The 23,524-nt window shown below is 38.6% G+C and overlaps 1 protein-coding gene across 10 annotated transcripts in view; it reads right to left on the bottom strand.

Moving 5' to 3' along the window:
• Nucleotides 1-23,524, bottom strand: part of Pced1b (PC-esterase domain containing 1B) — a 226,141-nt gene that overhangs the window by 196,038 nt on the left and 6,579 nt on the right. For all 10 annotated transcript variants that reach the window (XR_007108282.1, XR_007108283.1, XR_007108281.1 and 7 more), the window contains exon 2: nt 6,148-6,222. The gene's annotated coding sequence lies outside the window, so the exon portion shown is untranslated. The remainder of the gene's footprint in view (nt 1-6,147; nt 6,223-23,524) is intronic.

The following is a 23,524-nucleotide window of genomic DNA, read 5'->3' as shown; positions in this document are numbered from 1 at the left end:
CAAACATTAATGGACTCTTCACTTCTACCAAAAATCAATTTTAAAAAAAAAAATAGCTTAAAAATCAGACTTCTAAAGCTGTTGAATTCAGTGGGAGGAGAAACGTATTTCTCTTTGAAATCTGAAGTTACATAAATCAAACTTCAAAGAGCACCAGTACATTCTTTAATGCCACATATGGTTTTTGAACCGAAGAGCTCAAACCTTTGGTGCTGTGACCTTGTGGTTCTCTGCATTAGTGGCCTGAGAAATCAAACTTCACGTAGAACCAACCTCTGTATGTGTCTGCTATTGACTCACAGAGAAGGGCCTGATCAATAACCACCTGAAGGAAAATGCCAGTTTGATCTAAAAATGAAGTTCATGTTTTCATGATCAAACCAGATTCTTAGGGAGCGTCAGACCCTTTCAGTGATGAAGTTCCTGAAGGGTGACAGACGTTTTTCACCTGAAGTTCAAGGTGAGGCTGCTTCTCTTGCACTCAAGGTCTTTGTCACATATTTAAAGAACAATAATATGCAGTATCTTTTTGGGTTTTGACTCTTCAACAATGTTCTAAGTCCCATGTTCAGCAGAAATATCATACTCCATTAATAAACTTGAGCCAGGTCCTATGCTGGACCTGTTGTTCTTGTCAACCAAAAACTGCTATCAAACACTTCCTGGGTGAGATATGTTTATAATTCATAATTAATCAACTGAATAACTACTGAGTAAAAAATGGTTCACTGAAGTAGGTCTTACTGTAACCCCATTGTTCTTTCATCTTTATTGGCAGTGTCTGCAAAGTTCACTTGACATCTTCTACACACAGTGTTTTTATTTTTAACCTCAGAGTGGGGATAGAAGTGGTTGCTGGCTATCCTATGGATTAGCATTTACATGTCTAATTGTTCATTCATTTACCTTTCTCTGTTCACCTACTTTTCAGCTAAAAAAAAAAAAAAGCCCATTACAAAGTTTCATTTAGAGACATGAACACCATAGAAGAATAAGGAAAAGTGGAAAAATTCTTGAATAATTTTGACTATCAGCAATCTCCTGGTCGACCTTTTAGGACAGTTCTAAATTCCATTACACTGTGTGGGAAAACAGAGTCTCCATTTTAACAGGTTAAAAATTACTGAAGCATTTGATAAATTGTCCAAACTTAACATACTTTAGAATCTTAGAGATGTTCTTTAGAAGGAATATCAGAGATCATCATGTTCAGTGATGCCCATTCTTGGTTGCACATGAAAACCAGCTGAGAGACTTAAAAAAATATACTGCAATTCTTATTTAACTGGTATTTATTTTTTTATTTTTTTAAGGAAAAACTTTTAAAAGTTTTTAAAAAACAGTTTTTCAAGTAATTTTAATATGCAGCTAGGGTCAAGAAACTGACATGGATCAACACACCCCACTCAACCCTCACCCCTTACCTTCCCCCACTTACAGAGGAAGAAAAGCTAAATGATTTGGTGAAAGTGACATAAAGATTGCTAGAAGGAGACAAGCAGGGATTTAAAAACCTTAAATCCAATTTGCTAAACTTTTTCTTTTGTAATAAAGTATTATCAACTGGGTGATTTTCACTCGACCTAGAATGATTTTGAGTTGAGTTGGAAGACAAAGCGGAAAGTTTATTTTAGTTTTCACTTCCAGATCTGAACATGATGAACCCACAAGATAAAAGAGTTCTACCTATTGTCAGGAATTTGCCAAAGGAAGACAAACAAGGTCTGTATGTGCACAGACATGTTATACACTTCTAAAATTAAACAGACTGATCAGAGGCATGAAGTTTCAAGAAGAGAAGTAAACAAAATAAAGCAAGAGGAGTGGCTACAGTGAATGCTGGGCTCATACTGATCCCAAAGATGATTCTATTCTGTTGTAAAAATCAAGTAATGGAGACCTGAGAGAAAATGCAAATGATCAATAAATATGCAAAAAGACACTCAGTCTCACCAGGGGCCAGGAAAATGGGAATCAATCTACAATTCATCTGATTAACAAGAAGTAAAAAATTGATCATCCAGGTTGGGCAAAGATGTGAGGAAAGCTCAGTGGGATTTGTGTGAGCTTCCAGACGGAATCTGGATATCGGGAATGTGCAGGGTACAAAAGATCCTGGGAAAGGAAGTCATAGGAAAGACTTGCTGTTCTTCACCCTTCCTGTTACTTTATTTCAAGGTTGTTGAACCTACATGTTTAGGTCTGTGCTTGAAGTATATGGGCAGTTCTGGAATTGGCCCCTGAGAAGCTCAGCAGCGTTGGGCTACTCTTGCTGCCTTTTGTCCCCTGTCTTATGTAGTCCCCACCTCACCAGCAGATCTCAGGGTTCTCAAACTGGAGAAAGCTGGGCTCATCCATCGCAACCACTCCATCTTTTTTTTTGGTGGTGGTGGTGTTGGGGATTGAACCCCATCTTGAAATCATCATGGCCGGGGCAGTCAGTAAGGTCTTCACTCCATCGCAACCTTCCCACACACTCAGCTGCTGGACGTGTGTCTCTCTACCATTTACTGAGTACTTGCTGGGATCAGCATAGCTTTTCATTTTCTCAAATAGTCATTTTGTCCTCAATCAACCCCATAAAGTAATCATCATTTCTATCTCTATTTTACATATGAGGACACTCAGATTCAGAAAGATTAAGTGGTTTTCCTGAGGACACTCAGCTGGCAGTTGGCAGTAACAGTTCTGATTTCTTTGTATCGGGAGTCTCATCTCTTTGTAAGAGAAGTATGGGGAGTGAATACACACTTTCCCTCCAACTTCCTCTTCCAGGGAACACGATCTGAGCAGATCCTGCAGGAGCTCCTGTGTGGGAGGCAAACCCAGACTCCAGAGGCTGAGCCTGAATCTTGAGGCTTCCCTGCCAGGGTCACTGCCAGCTGCCTGCAGGCTGGTCCCTGTGCCACCTTAGCTGCACATTCAGTGGAGGAAGAGGCCTCTGCTGCCAGTACCACTACCTGCTGTGAGCTGGTCTTTCTGCCCTGGTCCTCCCTAGTGCTCTAACTTTAATCCAGGGTGCCTTTTGCTTCTTCTGGGAAGATGGGCGAACATGAACAAGTTCACCTCAATTTACCTTCCTGTATTCAGGACCTTAAGGCTGCTCTCTATTAGTTCCCTCCCTATGCCACAGAGAAAGGGAGAGTAGAGTTTCCTTCCTTTCATGACAGAGTATATGCTGCTCCTGCCCCACAGGCCTGCTCCATGAAGATGGGTGAGGCTTGGACCCCACCAAGACCCCTAGCCTCTGATACAAGCAGAGCTCGTAAATGTCTGGCCCAGGCATTTATCAATCAGAACATTAGGGGAATCTTTCATAAAAGTGATGAAGAATATCAAGGCTGATGCTCCTGTCACCAGGAACACAGCTCTTTCCCTCTGGAACTTACCAGTAACTTTGTGTTCTGTCGGTTCTGCTTATTTGCAGGTACTGTTTTCTCATGGAAATCGAGGCTGGATGCCCATAACCACCTGCTCTCAACTGTGATCTGCCAAGCCCCTAGAGGTGACAGCTTGCACACTCCACCCTCCCCCTTGTAACGGTTCTAATAAAACCCAGACCCCAGACCTGCTCAAGGAGAAGTTACCTTTAGAGCAAGAGATTCCCCTCTTCATTCTTTTGTCATCAAATAAAAATGTCTAGCTTGCCAAAAAACAATTCGGGTATATTATTTGCAAATTATATTGAGTACAGAAAGAATTTGCAAATTCAGTAACACTTCCTGTACCCAATTTGAACAAAGACTTGGGGTACATGGTATAATGAGAAATGCTTCAAGGAAATTAACCAAGAAAATCAGAACTTGAGTGGGTTCACTTTAAGATAAGTTCAGCATCCCAGCCACAAATCATATCCACCCTGTGAAATATTTACAACATTAAGTGCTTGCTTTCTGTATTCATGTGGACTCATCATTACAACATGACAGAAATTGGCTCAAACTCACTTGAGCTGATATAGGAGTTTAAAGTCTCCTATACTCCAACAAGAGAATAAGCCACAGAGGACTGATCTTGGGGATATCTGAAGCTTGAACTCTCACTTCAGGTTTCTCCTTACTGATCTCTCATCTCTGCCTCTATCTGTGTTCTGGCTTTGTTCTGTCTCAGTTTGGAGGTACCAGTGGAGAGTTGTAGGAAGGACAGGATGGTTATGGACAGTAGCAGGCCAGACCCATAACTCTTCCCTTTTACCACTATGGACAAAACTACTCAGTGGCCCCAATGGAAAAATCCTGGAGAAAGATTCAATTTTCCTTCTTTTGAATCAGTTATTTTTGATAATCTGAAATGAGCTTTGTTACCATCAGAAAGGGGAAGAGTATGGGGCAGAAGATGAAAAATAGATACTATAGTTCTACATAATTAGGAACTAAAGCATCCATTTATTTTATTTAATTCACATCATCAGTTTTATTTTATTAAATAGTATAAAATAAGTTTCCAAAAACAGAATTCCAACTGATAAAACTGTGACCATTGGAAGTTAGGCTTTAATTTATTAACCATGTTTTCCTTTATCTCACTCATTGGAATTTTAATCATATATTTATGGTGTGGTCATTTGATTATTGCTTCTGTGCTCAGCAGGGATGTGAATTCCACAAGGACAGGGACTTTCAGTGGTTTAATTTACTCTGATTTCCTCAGCATCCAGAACATTGCTGCTCTAACACACCCTGCACATGACTGAATAAAGAACAAACTTGACCTTGATGCTAAATCCAATACATACATGATTCTGAAGTTAAGGAATTATAAGTGAAGAAACAGTATAAGAAAGAAAAAGAAAATGAGATGAATGCCTAGAATTGGAAGATCCATCTAGCCTCATCATTCCTGGCCTTCCAGGGAATACACAGAGCAGAAACTGGGAAATTTCAAAGAATAAGTGTCTCATGAGCTAAGCATTATAAACTCAAGATGATCATAGCAGAAAAAGGTTCAAAGTTCTAGCTGATTCTAAAACTTAAAAGTGTGGAGACAGAGTTGACCTGTGTATTAAATAAAGGATAGGACTGAGCCTGAGAAACTTACCACCCATCACTGTATTTCTATTCAACCCAATTTCAAAATGGAAAAGTCATCAGGCCAGAGACATCCAGATAGGTCTCTTAAGTGGCCTGTTAATGGAACAACATCCTAATGAAAATTCCCCTGCTTGAGGATGTTATGGGTTGTGTTAAAAATTACAGCCTTTCAGATGCACAGGCTCTTGCTTTATGAACACTTTGTCTGTCTAAGCCTCTGTTAATTGAGTTCTGCAGATTTCCCTGATCAAAGCTTCCTGTGTCTGAGTCTGGGCACATCACTGAAATGAAAACAGTCTATAGCGACCTAGGGTGGGTGTTGGGGTGTCCCTTCTCCAGTGTAAGTTCTTAGCATACTGGTCTGAGGGAGAAGGTGCCTCAGAGAGAAGGCTGCAGCCTTAAGACAGAGGAAGCAGGCCCCTAAGTATGTATGGGTCCTCTTCCTACTCTTCCTAACCCTCCATTATTCGTATGAGAGACAGGGACAGAAAAAAGGTTTGGAGGAAAAAGCAACCTACTCTGATTGGATAGACTTTTTTGTTTGTTTGTTTTAAACTTTTGCTAGGATAGGTGGGGAACTGTGGAGGAGGAACAGGGAATTGAGGTCAATGGGTGGGTGCCCTGTGGGAGGGGACCCCTCAGAGGTGGAGGAGGGGTTGTGACCTAGGCTGGGGCAGGTACCAAGAGACCCTGTGGACTTGCTGGCAGGAGGCTCTACTTCTACCCATACAGGATCAGAGATGGCGTTTGTTGATGCTTCTCGGGAATTCACCTTACCCTGAACAGCAGGTTAGAGGACGGGTCTGAGGGAGCCAAGGGCTGCCTAGAGGTCCGTGCTTACCCTAGGCACATCCTTTCCTTCCCACTATGCAACTCACACCCTGGATGAAGTTATCTTCAACACAAGGATTACCTCACACTTAATGATTTAATTTTACAAACAGGAAAATTTAATGTAGTAAGGAGCAATTAGACAAATTTATCTAAAAAAAAAATTCTTGATTTTAGAAGGAGAAAATGCAAACCACCAGTCTTCTATTCAGTCATAAAATGGTCCATCTGGATTTCTGTGGCCAAGCAAAAAAGAGCACACTGGACTAGGAGTCCAAACACTTACCTTCTGGTCATAGATCCAATACTCATGGGCTGGGGACTCAGGAGGACTCTTCACTATTTTATCCGGGTCGTTCCTCTATAAAATGATAAAAGGATATATAAGTTCTCCAGGTTTAATTTTCTGATACATTTTTTTCAATTAAAAATTTATACGATTTGTTAACTACATCATCATACTATTTTTCTCCTCTTTGTGGGACGATCTAGAAAATATTTCTCCATACTGATGGGAAATGAAGTAGCTGAGACTGCTTGTCACCTTGAGCATCAATTCACGTGCATGTTCTTTTGAAAGACATCAGTGCTCTCAGTCACTCTTCAATCATTCACACTTTGTTCACTCTCCCCCAGTGACTTTTATTCTTCTACGAGCAGTTTCAAAGCTACTTCTTACTAGAACCTTTCTAAAAAGGGCAAAATATTTTCCCTTTTCTAAAAAGGGAAAAATTTTGCTAGGGTTGACTATTTGAGGTAAAGCAATGCAGAAGAAATTTTAAGTCTCAGTTCTGAGCAATGGCTTCTACCCATTTTGCATAAAATCATAGAGCTGCTCCTCTAATTCTTTGTATTTTCCTTTTCATTCCCAGGTTCCCATTATTTCAGAACCTGGTCTCCTAACTAATCTCCCCCGCATCAAGCCTTTCCCTACCAATTCTGCCTGCACAGTACTACACTCTTTCCCTCTAGAATCCTGCACCCACCCTCTATCATCTGTATTGATAGCAGGATAAAGTCCAAGAGCTTAGACCAACCTTTTCGCTCTCACTCCTGTGGATCTCAGCAGCCCTGGCCACTGCCACTCCCCTACGAAGCCTGTTTTGGTCTCACAAGTTTCTCGTACTAAGCACATCCCAGACCCTTCCAATTCTGCTCTTGAACCTACCTACTTGAAACATCTCCCTTTTAATAGCCAACCCAGTCTTAATCTTCCTTCCAAACTCAGCTTAGACACCCACCCACTTCCTCTAAAGAACTTTCTCTGAACTTCATCTTGAAGGCGGGCATCCCTACTTTGTGCAGTTCCCTGACTGACATGACAAAAGAAATGACCTAGGGTAGACTCAGAGGTATTTCTTCCTCAGTCTATTTTTGGTTGGCATGAGCTTAAAGTCCCCCTAAACACAATCAGAAGACAGAAGAGACAGGAGTCAGAGTATAAGGTGGGACCCTGACTAGTCCCCACAGCACAGGGGGAGCTGTGAGAGGTCCGAGTGAGCTGGCTTCTCCTCAGAGGGAGAACCAATGGGAGAGCTGAGGCAATGGGATCGGGCTTCTATGGCAGGAATTTGGATTGCACCAATGGAAGCTGCTGTGGGTGGCCTCCCCTTCCTTCTGGATCCCATTTACTGTCTTTCTTCTGCCTACAGCCTCCACCCTCAACAAAACAAACAAAACAAAACAACCTGTTAGAGTAACCAGCAGAAGTTTGGTAGCAGTTAAATTCTTTATTACCCTAGAGACATGGCTACCTCTGTTTTTTCTCCAGCGACTAACAGAATTTACCCTTAATCTTTGTCCCAGTGAACATATAAACACTCTGCAAGTGGATATTTGGCTGAGGCCTAATACCCACAAACACTCAGAAGATGACTGCCCATGTGATAATGAGAACAAAATTAGCTAATATTCACTGATCTACTATATGGTAGCCACTGTTGAAAGCACATTCATTCACTCTTGAGTTTAATTCCCATCATAATTCCCATTATATAATGGAGAAAATCTGTAGTGTCAAGGGTGAGCTGCTTCTCCCCAAGTCACACAGTTAGTGAGGGTCAGAGCCCAGTCCCATAACTGCTATTTTCACTTTGCTTCATTTTAGGGGAAGGGCCTTAGTGGAGGCAAATGGGAACTCTCATGTTTGCAGGAGGTAGAGTCTTCAACACTTCCCTGACTTTTTCTCTGAGAGCATCCTCTGGGACCTGAGGGCCTCTCATTACCTGAACTATGAAAATGGCACATGTTTAATTATTCATTTCCCATCGCCCTTAATGAAGGGATTAACTGCTGAGTGAAACGAAAGGAAATAGTCTGACCTTCAGGCTGACAGGAAGTGATAATTAACTAAAACCTCAAGTCAGTTTAAATGGACAAATGAAAGGGTTTTACTGATCTCGATGCAAATGAGTCATGGGGTCACTAATTGAAGTCACATACGGAGCAATGACAAGGAGAAAATAAACGTGCTAAAAATATGTTTTCTTAATGATGTGCACAGGTGCTCTTCTACCTGCCACTAAGGGCTGTGAGCTTGGCTTGTGGGCAGGATGGGGGAGCTCCACGTTGGGCTGGGAGTCCATTCCATCTCAGATTCAGAAGAGCATCCTGAAGGTGGAGGCTACTCTGAGGTCTGTTCATCCCAGCTTCAAGACCACTGATTGGTTTTTCATTACTCGGTTGACTGGTTTGACCAAAAGTTACTGTGGGAATGATTTATGGAACCGTTTTGCTGCTTGGCATGTAAAAACAGCCTTCTAATCTAGACCTTTCGCTATGAAATGGTCATAAATAGCTGCGAATTACTACTGTTGTGCAACTCCTGAGTTCATCGTGGCTTCTGGCAGAGCAGATGGGAGCCACGTTCCAGGCTTTGCTGCAGCACCCATCTTTCCCATAGCATTTAATGAGCACAGTGCAGTAGGTGCTGCACAGATGACAAGACAGTCCCCCCTGACCCCGCTTTCTCCCAGGATAACACACTTTTCCAGAAGGCCGTCAAGCGTTGAAAGTCTCCACACACAGATACTGCATGACATATAAATATATGTCTGCTCAAAATATGGCAAAATGAGTCACTATTAATAACTCAAAGAGTCATGGGGATTCAGGCAGCCCAATTCCTCTGCCAAAAGTTCAGAATGTTTGCTCAGGGCTTTGATTTTTTTTTTTTTTAAACTCTGTTCTTGGTTCGCTTCAGTACATTTTCTATTTAGATACTTCACCAAGTATGTCAAACTTTATCTGACCTTACTAGGACATACCAGAGCATACAGGAGGGAAAGGCCTATAAAGCTATTGGGGTTTTAAAAATCTTGTTTGCCCAACACATTTTCCATTTCTCTTTCCCATAGCAACCATCATCTCTGACATATATGCAGAAATTGCTAGAGGAAAAAGTCAGGAAATTCTCTAACTTATTTATATGGATAATAATAGTCTATTATTAATTATTTCTTGAACATTCATGACTTCTGGACAGAATACTTCTACATGTCATTGCTAAGCCTTGTGGCAACCCTGCAAAGTACATGTTATGTTCGTTTCACAAACCAAGACTCAGCAGTTAGGTAATGGGCCTGAGCTGATACACAAGTGACTCTCAGGACTGGAAAGCAAATCCAAAATTCCCTAGCTTGAGCCATATGAAACTGACCATAGTCAATTATTTCTGACCTCAAATGGAAAAGTTCTCTCAACCTAATGCTATAAAGCACTGATCCCGCCAGGACACCCAGACTCTCCTCCTGATGTCATGAAACCTCTTCACAGACTGACAACACCCTGATTGGAAGATTGTGTGACACAATCCTGGGGCTGGGTGGAAAGGGAATGGTAATGTAATCTATGATCCTTATACCCATTATTATTACAGAAAAAAACATGATGTGAAACTGAAATAAAAATGGCAAAGTATGCCAGAAATTATTTAACATACTTACATTTTTTATTACATTCTATCCAATGCTCACATGTAAGAATGCTCACCAGATTTTCCCAAGCATTGAAATGATTTTGAGTACTGAAAAACTAATGATGCTGAAATGCTATATTGGTACACTATGTGTTTTTTTCTTTAAAAAAATTGTTTTTAGTTGTAGGTGGACACAATATCTTTATTTTATTTTTATTTATTTGTATGTGGTACTGAGGATCAAACCTAGTGCCTCATGTGTGCTAGGCAAGCGCTCTACCACTGAACCACAACCCCAGCCCCATACTACATGTTTTAGCAAGCAGGTAGCCTATGAATCTGCAACAGGGATGTATTTGAAGAAAAACTTGGTAAGATTGATTTACTTTCTTGATCACCAGGTTTTCGAGAGAAGCTACTATGTATGACAAATTGTTTCTCCAAGTTCTTATCTTAGAAATAATACAGAGTAAATTCAAATTTTGCCTTTAATTCACAGTCTTCTCCACTGATTTAGTTAAAATGGGAAAGTTTCAAAGGGCTTATGATGATTATGCATTGAAAATGTAATGACTGCTGAACAGTGGATTGTTAAATGCATAATACTTGGGAAGATTTTGCTGTAAGTTTTGTGTCCAATGATGAACAATGAGAAACTGGTCAGTAAATGAGTCTTAGAATGAGATATCAGGCACTCCTCGTATTGAAGGGGACACAGAAGCACATGGAAACCTAATGAGTGGCAGCCATTCACCTCATGGTGCTTTCAGTGACCAGTGTTCAGCTCTGTGACTCCTGAGCAAGCGTTCCTGCCCATACCCTGACCTCCATCCAAAATCAGTTTGGCTACAAGTACTATTTTGTTTCTTACTATCAATACTTCTTTTTCTTGAAAGTATCTGGTATAAATACTAAAAGATGTGCCCCCCCAAAATAACATATCATAATGAACCCAATACCTTAGATGACTATCAGATGGGATAGAGTAAGCTTGATTCTTCATATTTGAAACAAAACTAATATTACTTAAATAGGTAAATAGGTGACTCATCAGAATCCACAGTCTTATTGGTCTTTCTCCAGACCAGAGGAGACCGTTCCATCATACCTTTCCAGATAACACTTGCCCCCCATATAGAAGGTACCAGATTTGATAATTGGAAGATTGTGCCTGACTCAAATTTCCAAACCAGCATTTTTAATAGGAAGGTGAACCAACACAAGGTTAAGGATAGCTTTACTACACTACATGTGAACCAAACCAAATAAGGAAGAGGTGCTTGAAATAGAAGGATTCTAATACCTTTTCTAGTGCAATGATAAGTGTATAGAAGGAAAATGAAAACAAGGATACTGATTGACAGAAGGATGAATGATTCAGCTTGGTTCTACCTTCACAATGACTCATTCTGCAAAATTGGAATGTTTAGCAAATAAATCCTACTATTGTACCAGAAAAGACAAGAACATAAGATGGTAGAGAACCAAGCATGCCAAAACATCATTTTCTTTTACTTTTGTATATGACTTCTCAGTGTTCTGAATATTACTCTTGTCTGTAATGATACAGAAAAGGGAAAGAATATGTTAATGACAGTCTGTCAGAAAAAGCAGTCTTTTATGAATGAAAATCATTTTTCTAAACCAGTATCTATGGGTAGTCCTAAGTTTATTTTCTTTCCTCATTAGCCTTCGATTGAGTCTGTGAGAATGGCCTCTTCCCAGTGAATAGTCCTGTAGGACCTGGGCTATTTGCTGGCTGTGTCTCCATCGCAAAGGTAACTCTGTGATTGACATGGGATGGATCTTGCAGCCTGGGTTGGAAGTGGCCCAGATGGAATGGGAGGGTGTGCTGGCTCAGAAAGATAGTGGCGCCTTTAACCACCACTTTATAGATGTGACTGGGTCAACTCTAATCTCCCACCACCACTGGGCTAAGTAAATACTGATAATGATTTCTTATCTTCCTCATGGGCTTCAAACAATTCTAGCAGAGCTCATAGAAGTTCAAAGGTGGATGGAGTCCAGAAGGAGTGGTAAAGGGGAAAGGAAGGTTTCTGCATATCAGACCTAAAGCTCTTGGAATATTCAGATCAGATTATATGCAGGATATGTGTCCATTCAAAAGGATACCCTAACTCTTAGGCACTGAATGGAGGTGTTGGTATATGACATGTAGACATCACTCTTGTTTTCAAAGCATTTATGATTTGATAAAAGAGGTAGTGCAGTAGGTGGTGTGTGAAACAGGGAGGAAAGGTTTAAGTGTGATAGGAAGCAGTCCTTTTAGGCAGAGTGTGTGGTCGGCTACTGAGACAACAGGAGGTGCTTGGTTTCTCCTAAAGACATCACAGTGATGACAAAGCATGGCATCATGAACTGTCTTTATTCCCTAGTGTCTCATGTGGTCTTCTCACTATTTTGCTCTTCTAAGAAGCTACTGGAAGAGTCGGCAGACTAAGTATTTGATAGTGTGGGTGTTTTCAGAATCTTTCTTTCTTAACAGGAGAGAGAAGGTCTGAACCAAAGCCCCAGGTACCCAAGGAGAGGAAGAAGTCCCTTCAACAGAGGTTGTTGGTTGCTAGGAATCAAATCTCACTCCAATTAACTGAAATTAAAAGAGGAATTCACTGTAAAGATAAAGATGGCAATTTTACAGACATCCATTAGCAGGAAACAAAGTTCAACTGGAGTCATAGGACAAGTGGTAGGAAATAGAAAGCCAGATTTCAGGCTGGTTGGTCTCGATTCTTTATTTTATTCTTTCTTCTGTTTTTGGCTCTTTCTCTTTGACTTTGCTGTCTTAAATTTTTTTCTTCAGTGCTGGGGATCAAATCCAGGGACTTGCACCTGCTAGGCAAGTGCTCTACTGCTGACGTACACCCCCAGCTCTCCTCTGCTTTTTAAAAGCATGTCTAATTTCTTCTCCCCGTAGATTTTGGCTTCCTCTGATGATAACTTTGCTTTCCAGTGGGTTTGGTTGTATGGGACTTGGGTTTGCACTGATGCCAATCTTGGCCCTCACTGAACTGGGTTCTCAGCTGTGGTCTACAACCACTGATTGTAACTTGTAATCTTGTAACATGATCAAAATCATGAGAGAGAATCTGATGTTGCTGTCCAGGAGTCTACCCCTGGCTACTCAGAGTGGGGCAAAGGGAATGCAAGGCGGGTTCAGGGTCACTTAGGCCTGCCTTTCCAGCAAAGACCATGAACTGCAGGGATTGCAGAGTTGTGACTGGAGGAGGTAGCACAACTGTTCCAAAGCATGTGAACTACTTCCCCAAAACAAATGCTTCCTCTGCACAGTGGAGCAGGGGGCAAGCCTTACTTGGAGAGGGCAAGACTGTTTGCTGTGGCATAAAGCCAAGTCAAATAGTTTTTGGAATATCTGCTTCTCTGTTCTTTTTCTCTTTCTACTACAAATTTCACACACCCACATACCACTGTTTTAACGGCGGCTCAGTCACCACTCTGAATCTGTGAATGGGGTACATAGGGGAACAGATCTGGGGACTAAGGTATTTTCATTCATTCATTTGATTAACTTTAGCAAGCACCTACACTACACTTTGTGCCAGAAGATTCTTACATCCTCCAAAAGTCTATTTTACTAATCGTTCTTTGGCACTTGTGTTAGCTGGCTTTCCACTGAACTGCAATTTAAATTTCACCACTTAGAAGTTCCTAAAATACTCCTGGAATCTATTGTACCTAAAAATTTCTAAAAGCAGAATATTAATAAATTCAGATACATAAACAATGATAATTTCTGGCTCTGGAAACTACATTCAGTCCAGTGCCTGGAAACAAAAACTAAGCAAAGGGCTAAAATAAACATAATATTATCAGCCTGGCCTTCCCTTCCCCACTGATGTGTGGCTCATTAGAGGTTCCAGGAAACTCACTATGTTTGCTCTAGACAGATGTTTACATGTGTTTTGATTCTTTCAAACCTAGTGACATGGAACCATGAAGAAAAAGGAAACGAACAGCTGACCATTTAAGAAGTTAAAATAAAACTGTGAATTTTGAGGGAAGTACTTTCTATAGATACATTTGTCTTTATAGACATTTATTTCAGGTATTTAGACTTTATTTTTGGTATTTTTAGCTGATGCAGATAGGGAATTGAACTGGGCATCAGAGAACTTGAATTCACTTTGCCAATAAAAAGTGTATGATGTAAGTTCCTTGCCTCCCGTGATCTTGTTTCTCTGTCATTTTCACCTAATCCATCCAGTTAGTAAGGGGGTTCATCAAGGGACTGAATATTAGTGGTCTTTGAAAATTATAGAATACCATTCAGCAAGTGTTTGAATTTGACTAAGTAAACTCAGTACTTTATTGAAAAATCAATATTCTTGCTTGACCTTACTACTTATTTTATGCAAACTTACATTATCAAGTTTTGGCAATGATTTAACCAAACTCCATCTCAACTACACACACACACACACACACACACACACACACACACACGTTACACACACACACACAAGTGTGTGTGTCTACTTTTTGTTTGTTTTCTTTGGTGCTAGAGATTGAATGCAAAGCCCTTGTACATGCTAGGCTAGAGCTTTAACACTAAGCTATATCCACCCCCAAACATATTTTAAACTAACATATAATTAATTTACATATTGACTGTGTTCTAAGTTTATTTTCTAAAGTATATAGAAGTTAATTCAAGCATTTGTTAAAAAGCAAATACAACTCCAAAGCAGGTAATTATTAAACAAAATAAGAAATATCTGTAATACTCTTTATTTTATTTCTTTATTTATTTTTGGTACCGGGGATTGAACCTAGGGGCACTTAACCATTGAACCACATCTCCAGCCCTTTTCTATAGTTTATTTAGAGACAAGGTCTCACTGAGTTAATTAGGGTCTCCCTAAACTGCTGAGGCTGGCTTTGAACTTGTGATCCTCCTGCTTCAGCCTCCCAAGATGCTGGGATTACAGGTAGAAGCCACTATGCCCCACCTATAATACACTTTAAATGAAAAGTCTCATGATAAATATTGGTGTCTTTTAAAGCAAGGGATGGAATTTGCAACTGAATCCAATCCACAGACTTTTTGAGCCCAGATAAGACAAGGTATTATGCTAGGATATGCAGAGAGTGAGAAAATATAAGAAAACTGCCTCTGCCCTTAATGATCTCAAAAGGACAAGATACAGAGAATGTAAACATATAGAGATGAATTAATTTGTGTGTATACTGTACATATTACATTACTACCTATCAATATGGCCATAGAAAAGGCAGCATCAATTTTAAACATGAACAGATCTTTGAGATGAATTAACCCAATTACTAAATAATGTTTTTATTACTGAGTCATGTTTAGCCAATGCTCCATTCATGATATAGTCTCTAAATGGCACTGAGAGTAAAATATTTCTAGAATTCTTTGAATGATGGTATATCATGATGCCCAGAAATGGGTTTTCCAGGTCAGAGAGCAGGTACATTGCTCAGGAATGTCTGGGCACAGACTCTCCTGGCTCCTGTCCCCAATGTCAGGGTGTGGTTCAGAAACAAGGCGAACCCAGTACCGTAAACATCCTCCTGAACTGAGGCTTTAAATACAGAGAGTGTTTATGTCAATACTTCCTGACTAGGGGTGTAGATGTTAAGTATAGGGCCCAGAATACTGCTGGAGACTAAGCTTCAGTGCCTGACCCAGGGATAAGCCAAAAATTAGAGTTGCCAGAAAAGGAATATAAAATACTCATTATAGAATAAAGAACATAGTTAAATGTTAACAAAAAGGAGGATTTCACTAGAAAGTTGGAATATATTAAAAATCAAATGAACCTCCAAGAATGCTAAACATCTGAAAATATTTGAAACTAGGAACACAAATGAGTAAGTTATACAGCAGATTGGACATAGAATAGCTACAGGATAGTGAGGTGCATTGGTGAGCTGGAAACCAGATCAATGGAAAGTACTTTGAAGCAAAAAGGGAAAAAGATGAAAAATAAAAACAATAGCTAGACCATGACACATGGAGAATTTCATATACATAATGTAATTGGAGGTCCCAAAATGAGAGCAAATAGAGAAAAAGCAACATGCCCTGGGATAAGGAACAGGAATTTTTCAAAGACAAAGTCATCAATACATAAATTTAAGAGTAGGATAAAACTGCAAATAACTACTTTGCAAACTGAAAACCAAAGACAAAAAGAAAATCTTAAAAGTGGCCAGAAGGAAAAGGAAAAAAAAAAAAAAAAAGAAGACACTCTCTTCAAAGAAGCAACATGAAGGTTTACAGTGATTTACCAACAGAGATTATGGATTCTAGAAGATAATGTTTTCAACCTTAAGTGCCTAAAGAAAATGATTGTCAGCCTAGAATTGTAGCTTACAAAATCATCCCTCAAAAATGAAGGTGGAATAAAAAATGGTTTCAGACAAACTAGAAGATAGTCTTCAGGCAGAGAACAATAATCTCAGACAGAAATATGGAAAGGCAGGAAGGAAAAAAAACATTGGAAGAGCAAATTTGTGGATATTTATAAGTTACTATTGACTACACAAAATGGTAATTTTAATGTCATTTATAGTATAAAATAAATATATATAATAATCTACATGGCAAAAAAGAATAAAAAACCTTGAAGGGTAAATAGTTTATTATTGTTTATTATTATTATTTGTACTGGGGATTGTTGTTAGTGGTAGTAGTAGTAGTTCTGGAGATTGAACCCAGGGGTACTTACCCCTGAGATACCTCCCTAGCCCTTTTTATTGTTTTTTTATTTTGAGACAGGGTGTCTCTAAGTTACTTAGGGCCTTGCTAAGTTGCCAAGGCTGGCCTTGAACTTGCAATCTTCCTGCCTCGGCCTCCTGAGTCACTGGGATTACTAGCATGTGCCACTGTGCCTGCTAGGAGTCAATAGTTTGGAAGGTCTAAGGGTCTAATAGTATCAGGAGAGTGGGAAAATAATGATTTGTTATAGTTTAAATATTTGTGCTCCCCAAAATGCATATGTTGAAATTCTAACCCCAGTGATGACAGGGAGGTGAGCAGCCTCTGGGAAGTAACTGGACTATGAGGTTAGAGCCTATGAATGGGATTTGTGACCTTATAATAGAGACTTGGGGAGCTTGTTTGTCACTTCTGTCATGTGAAGACACAGCTAGAAGACACTATTCATGAGGAGCAGACCTGTACCCGACACTGAATCCGTGGGCACCCTGATCTTGGACTCCCCAGCATCTAGTACTGTGAGAAATATGTATTTTGTTTACGAGTTATGTATTTATGGTTTTTTGTTATAGCAGTCCAAATAGACTAAGCCATTCTCTAAGAAATCAAGGATATATGTTGTAATTTCTGGGATACCTACTCAGAATAATAAAATAATACATATATAAAATTGTACCCACTAGTGACCAACTCATACTCATTTCAAGTGTACATGAAATACTTTTTGTTAAAATCACATATTATAAAGTCTCAACAATTTCAAAATATTGAAATCTTTCAGAATATTGTCTCTTACCACTGTGGAATAAATCAGTAACAAGATTGATAACAAAAGTAGAAAACAATAGAAAAGTAGAAAAATTAAATAATACATGGGGTTAATAAAGCAATAATCCAGAAATTAGAAAATAACTTAAACTGAATAACAAAAATAAACATTTCAAAGCTTATGGGAGTAAACTTAAATGGTGCTCAGAAGGAAATGTATAGCCTTAAATGTGTATACTGTATTATAAAATAAAAAAGGTTAAAATGTACTATTTAATCTGGTATTAATCACCAGAAACTAGAAAAAGAATAGCAATCAAACCTAAGGAAAGAAATGAGAAACAAAAGCAGACAGTAAGGAATTAAAAATCAAACATATAATAGAGAAAATCAAGAAAACCAGAGTAAATTTTTGAGAAGATTAACAAAATGATAAAACTTTAACAAGACTGACAGATTAAAATTACAAAAAAGGGAGAGGGCACAAATCAGCAACAATAGCAATGACAAAGAGGTTATCAGTAGAGATCACACAAATATCAAGGAGATAATTAAGGGATGCTAAAAACAACTTTATGTTGATGAATTTAACAATTTGGGTTAAAAGGGGAATTCTTTGAAAAATACAATTTACCAAACTTAACAGAAGGAGAGACAGAAAATATGAATATTTCAGTAGGCATTAAAAAATTCAGCCCAAAATTAAAAAATGAAAACTTTCTCAGAAGAAAAGCCCTGGCTTTTAAGATAGCTTACCAATGAATTCTCCCAATTTTTGCAATGAATTAAGAAAAAATTAATTCCTGTCTTTTATAATTCTGCAGCAAGAAAGAAAAAGGAGAGCTTCTCAGATTTTTAAAAAATTAGAATAGCATAAATTTTATTTTAAAACTCTGAGAAGCTTTGTGAGAAAGAAAATTACAAACTACTTTTCACATAAACATTCCTGAAAAATTCTTAAGAAGATATTAGGAAATCAAATCCAATGATATTCTAAACTGAGGGGGCAGGCTAATCCAGATGTGCAAGGTTGGTTAATTTGATAAACTGAACATTAATTTGTGATGAAAACATTTAACCAACTAATAGAATTTTCTTAATTTGATCAAAAATATCTGGAAAATACATGTAGCAAGCATTATTCTCAATGGTGGAATATTAAAACTTCTTCCTAAACTTGGGACCAAGTCTAACACCATAACTGGAGGTCTACAAGAGAAAGAAATGAAAGTCATGGAGATTGAAAAGCAAGAAGTAAAATCATTGTTTCCAGACATGCCCAAACAAAAATTCTATGAATTACTCATATCTGTATATACCAACAATAAACAAATAGAAAATAAAACCTATTTACAGTCATATTCAAACACTTGAAACACCTTGAAATAAATCTAAAGATGTACAAGACTGAAAATTATAAAATAGCATTGAGAAAAACTGAAGAACCAAATAAATGGAAATAAATACACGGCTATGATCAGAAGACTCAATATCGTAAAGATGTTAATTCTTTCAAATTAATATACACTTCCAGGAACCAAATTGAAATCTGATTTTTAGGCTTTTTTTGTTGTTGTTGTTTTGCTTTGTTTTGTTTTCAGAAACTGACAAATTCTTTCAAACTTCATATGGAAATGTGAAGTACGAGGAAGAGCCAAGACACTCTTGAAGGATAACTATGGAAGACTTGAACTATGAGATATCAGGAACACTGATTACAGAGCTCTGATAATCAAACTGAATGGTATTGGTGCAAGAACAGATAATTGTTCAGTGAACAAAGAGTCCAGAAGCAGACCTGCATATCTATGATCACACCATTTATGCCAAAAGTGACCCTACAACATGGTAGGGAAAAGGGTGGTTTTCTCAATAAATGGTGTTGGGTCAAGTGAATATATAAATGGAAAAAGGCATATTGACTTGTACTTCACACTACACACAAAAGTCAATTCCTGATGGATTGCTGAAATAAATTGAAAGTAAAAGAATAAAGATTTTTGAGGAAAACACCATTGTGAACTGGAATAGCAATACTCTCTTAAAAAGAAACAAACCAAAAGACAAAACAAAACAAACAAACAAACAAAAGAACGCCATGAACCATAAGAGAAAAAAAAAAAAGAAATGGGATAAACTTGATAAAATTAAGAACTTCTTTCACCAAAAATGTCTGAATTGGCAATCTGCAGATGGGAGAAAATATTAATTTCCATATTAATTTACCTAGGTCACACACGCATATATATGATTTAAAAATCTCACAAACCAGAATATATAAAGAAGTTTTAGAGAGCCGGGCTTGGTGGAGCATGCCTGTAATCTCAGTGGCTCAGGAAACTGGGACAGGAGGATCACAAGTTCAAAGCCAGTCTCAGCAACAGCGAGGTACTAAGCCACTCAGTGAGACTGTGTCTCTAAATAAAATATGAAATAGGGCTGGGGATGTGGTTCAGTGGTCAAGTGCCCCTTAGTTAAAATCCCAGTACCCCACCCCCAAAAATGAAGTCTTAGAGTCAATAAGAAAAAGATGGACAGTTCAACAGCGAAATAGGCAAAAGACTCAGAAAAGAGGAAGTCTAAATGAACATATGAGAAATTGCCCAAGTTCATTAATAATCAGGAAATACAAATTATTACCACTACCTACTCACTAAAATGACGGAGATGAAAAAATGGAAAATATGAAAAATAGTAAGTGTTGACAAGGATGTGTAAAAAATATTTCATATACCTTTTGTGAGAGAAAAAATTAGTACACCACTTTGGAAAACTGGCAGTTACTGCTGGAGCTGGCAGGTACATGATCTGTGGCTCAGCGAATACACTCTCAGGCATACAGATCCACAACGATGCACAAAACATCAGATGAATCTCCAACAATAGCCACAGAAGCCAGACCCAAGAGTCTTCATTCCATTTGCCCAAAGTATAAAAACAGGCAGAACTATTCTATGTGGTCAGAAGTCAGAAGAGTGGTGCCACTGGAAGGTTAGCAACTGGAAGGGAAAACACAGGGAACTTTGGGAATGCTGGTAAATGTCCTGCGTCTTCACTTGGGTGATGGTTACAAGGTCCTTGTTCTGCTAATCCTCTTCCATGCCTGCTCCATACGTTGTCTCATAACTCTTTGCCAGAACTTTCTTTTCATCAGAATAACTGGACAGGACTCAATTTCTGCTTATAGAACCACTCAGTTTATTTTCAATAAACGTATTTATAATTGTATTTTGTTGAGGTTCTGCAAAATGCTGGCTTCTCATGACTTATATCAGGGAACTGGCTTTTCTCTCTAAGGAGTTATTCAGCTTTCTGATAAAGTCTTTCTAACACAAGTTCTATATTCTTTGTCCTTTTGCCTTTCTTCTGCGTGATCACTGTTCTAGCTTATGGACTCTACCTTTCCAAGCTTTGTACTTATACTGATAAAGGAAAAAGGAAGTATATAATAGAATACTTTTCTCATTGGGGCAAAATTAGGGTGCCAATGAATTTCTGGTGCCTCTGTTTACCTGCTTTGTACCTTCTGCCCAGGGATGACAATGCCCTATGCAGCCAATCTGAATATGTGATCCTACTGTCTGACAGATCCCTCTTGTGTCAATGGATTTGTCATGCTATAAAAGCTTGGGATCACTAAACAAACTATTCTTTGTTAGTGTACATTTATAAACATTTTCATCTATAAACTTGGCTTTGCAGAGAAAATGATCAGGCCAATATCAGGTTCTGATCCACTTGATTCTTACATTAAATTGATAAGTAGGTGTTATTTTGTTTTGTATTTAAATTATTGCCCATGGATATAATTAACTCGAAGATACCAAAAATACCAAGTTTCTGGATTTGCCTAAAGGAACTATGTGGGTGCTACCAAGGTGGTCCTGCCTGGAGAGCCTAGTGTCCTGTTTTTCCCAGGCTCACCCTAAAAACCAGTAAGCAAATATCTGAATACTCCTTGGGTCAATGGATAATCTGCTTCTAAAAATAAAGCCAAGGACCCAAGGTTTCAGTGCCTATCCAACAAGCAGAATTTAGAAAAGAAGAATAAATATGTAGAATCATTTTAATAAATAAAATTGAGTGGAAAATTCTACTTCAGAATAAATGTGGACAATTGCCACAAAAAGCGTGTTTTCCATCATCCTCCTGTTTCCATGAAGAAGGAAATGTCAGTGAGCAGACTCATCCTTCAGCAACTTGCTCAGATTGGCACCTGACCTCTTCTACACAACAGCTGCCAAGGAAACCTACACTGGTTTCCTATCATGTATTTTTATCACACTGTAACAAGCAAGTAGCAGCATGTCAAAATTGCTCTCTGGAGAGAGTGATTATTATTATTATTTGTTTTATTTTGCTTTTTCCTGTAGTTTGAAACCTCTTTGGGTACTCTCCAGTGTGGATTGAGATTGCCAATCTTCACTCCTAACTAAAGGTTTCCACTGAGGATGCTCCCCCACAACGTGTCACCTTCAAGTTGCAGGGGTTCTGAGAAGCCCAGACATGCAGACGGGTGGACTTATTCCAGTCTGCAGCTGCTGAGACAGAGGACCACAGAGAGCAAGGCAGAGCTGAACCAACTGAGGACCTGCTGCACTCTGGTACAGGAGGGCTCCGGGGAGCAGTTACTTAGTATAAACATATTGTGTTGAGACACCGCTCCAGCTCTGTTTATTTTGTACATAAACCCAGCCATTAGGTTCAACAAACAATTATTAAACATCTGTGCTGTATCAGGCCACATCCAAGGCACAAGGGTAACAAGGCATACTCTCTTACAACTTTATTGTTCTCAAAGCACTTTTCATGTCTCATTTCAGTCAACCTTGTAGAATCAAGCAGTGCATATATTAGTAGTACCGCACTTCCATTTTATGAATGGAGAAACTCATAACCTGAAAGGCTGAATCACTTACCTAAGATCCCACAGTTAATAAACCAAAATTCTGGGACCAAACTCCAGGGATTTGATTTATTCAATGCTCTATTTCGCTCTAGGAATCACCATTTTTTTTCAGACATTGCCATTTGGCATTTAATTGGAGGGTGTTTCAGACCCTTGGTGCATGACGGGAGAGAGATACTACTTTCCTTGCTTATAAGTCTTTATTGCTAATGCCATGGAGAAGATGAATCATAGGTTTGTGTTACCATTGCTTAATTCAAAAAAAGAATTTTCACCTCTGACCATTTAACAGTTTTCTCCAGTTTATGTTTTTATTTGCATATAATTCACTTTGCTGAATCAGATGTTTAGTCAACAAAATGAGTAAGATCTAAAATTCTTCAGGTATTTGGAATTTTTGAATGCCCCAAGTACATATAGTCTGTTGCAAATATTTCGGCTCTTGGTTAAATCCAATTTGGAACTGAATTCTGTGACTGTCTTATATCCTATATTTATTTATAATAATACTACAAATTCCTAGAGGAGAGCAACCATGTTATGGCCCTGGGAGTGTAGCCAAGACTAACAATATTTGCTGAATGGAATTTAAATTATGGCTAACCCTGCTACTCCCTAAATGGGAAGCATTAGAGCTAATGGTTAAGCAAGAGACTAGAGCAAGACAGGCTTTGGTGAGAGAGCTAGTTCTACCACTAACATTGAGCAAGTTACATACACCAGCTAAACCCCATGGCCCTCATTAAAAAATGGAGACGTTAATGGCCATCTCTTAGGACCTTGATGAGAATTAAAGAGAAGCTTGGAATGTAGTGTAACTGAGACCCCTTGCAATTAACAAGACCACTTTCTGTGATCTCTCCAGAAGTCCTTATGCCATCTCCTATATTAATGTGATGTTTCTTTTCACTGTCTCAAACTGAAAGGTCAGAGTTCCAGAGCAAATTGCCCATGGCGCAACCAGCAAAAAGGGCTTTGCATTTGCTGAAAATAATTAAGTATTTGAGATAGTGCTGGCTCTCTAGTGGGGAGAGCTTGTTCTTTTCTCTCTCAATTTTATTTTATCTTGATGGTGGTTGGTGAATAATCATTGCTTCAAATTGAATAATCAGATTCACCATTATAAAGCAATGATAAATTAATTACTGCAACGGGAAATCCAATTTTTAAAAAGACATAAAACAGGAGTCTGAGTGCTTCATATAGTTTTCTAAACCAGGTTTGTTAAATATTATCTGCATTTATGAGAGATAAAATTAACCCCAGTTTTGAGGGATATAACAGCATTTAGGAATTCAATTAGATGAGCTCTTCAGGCTAATAATGAGCAAAATGAAAATCAG

This window comes from Sciurus carolinensis, chromosome 4, assembly GCF_902686445.1.
Source record: "Sciurus carolinensis chromosome 4, mSciCar1.2, whole genome shotgun sequence".
In the NCBI taxonomy this organism is placed as follows: Eukaryota; Metazoa; Chordata; class Mammalia; order Rodentia; family Sciuridae; genus Sciurus; species Sciurus carolinensis.
The sequence above is the reverse complement of the archived record's forward strand: the minus strand, read 5'-3'. Positions and strand labels throughout refer to the sequence as shown.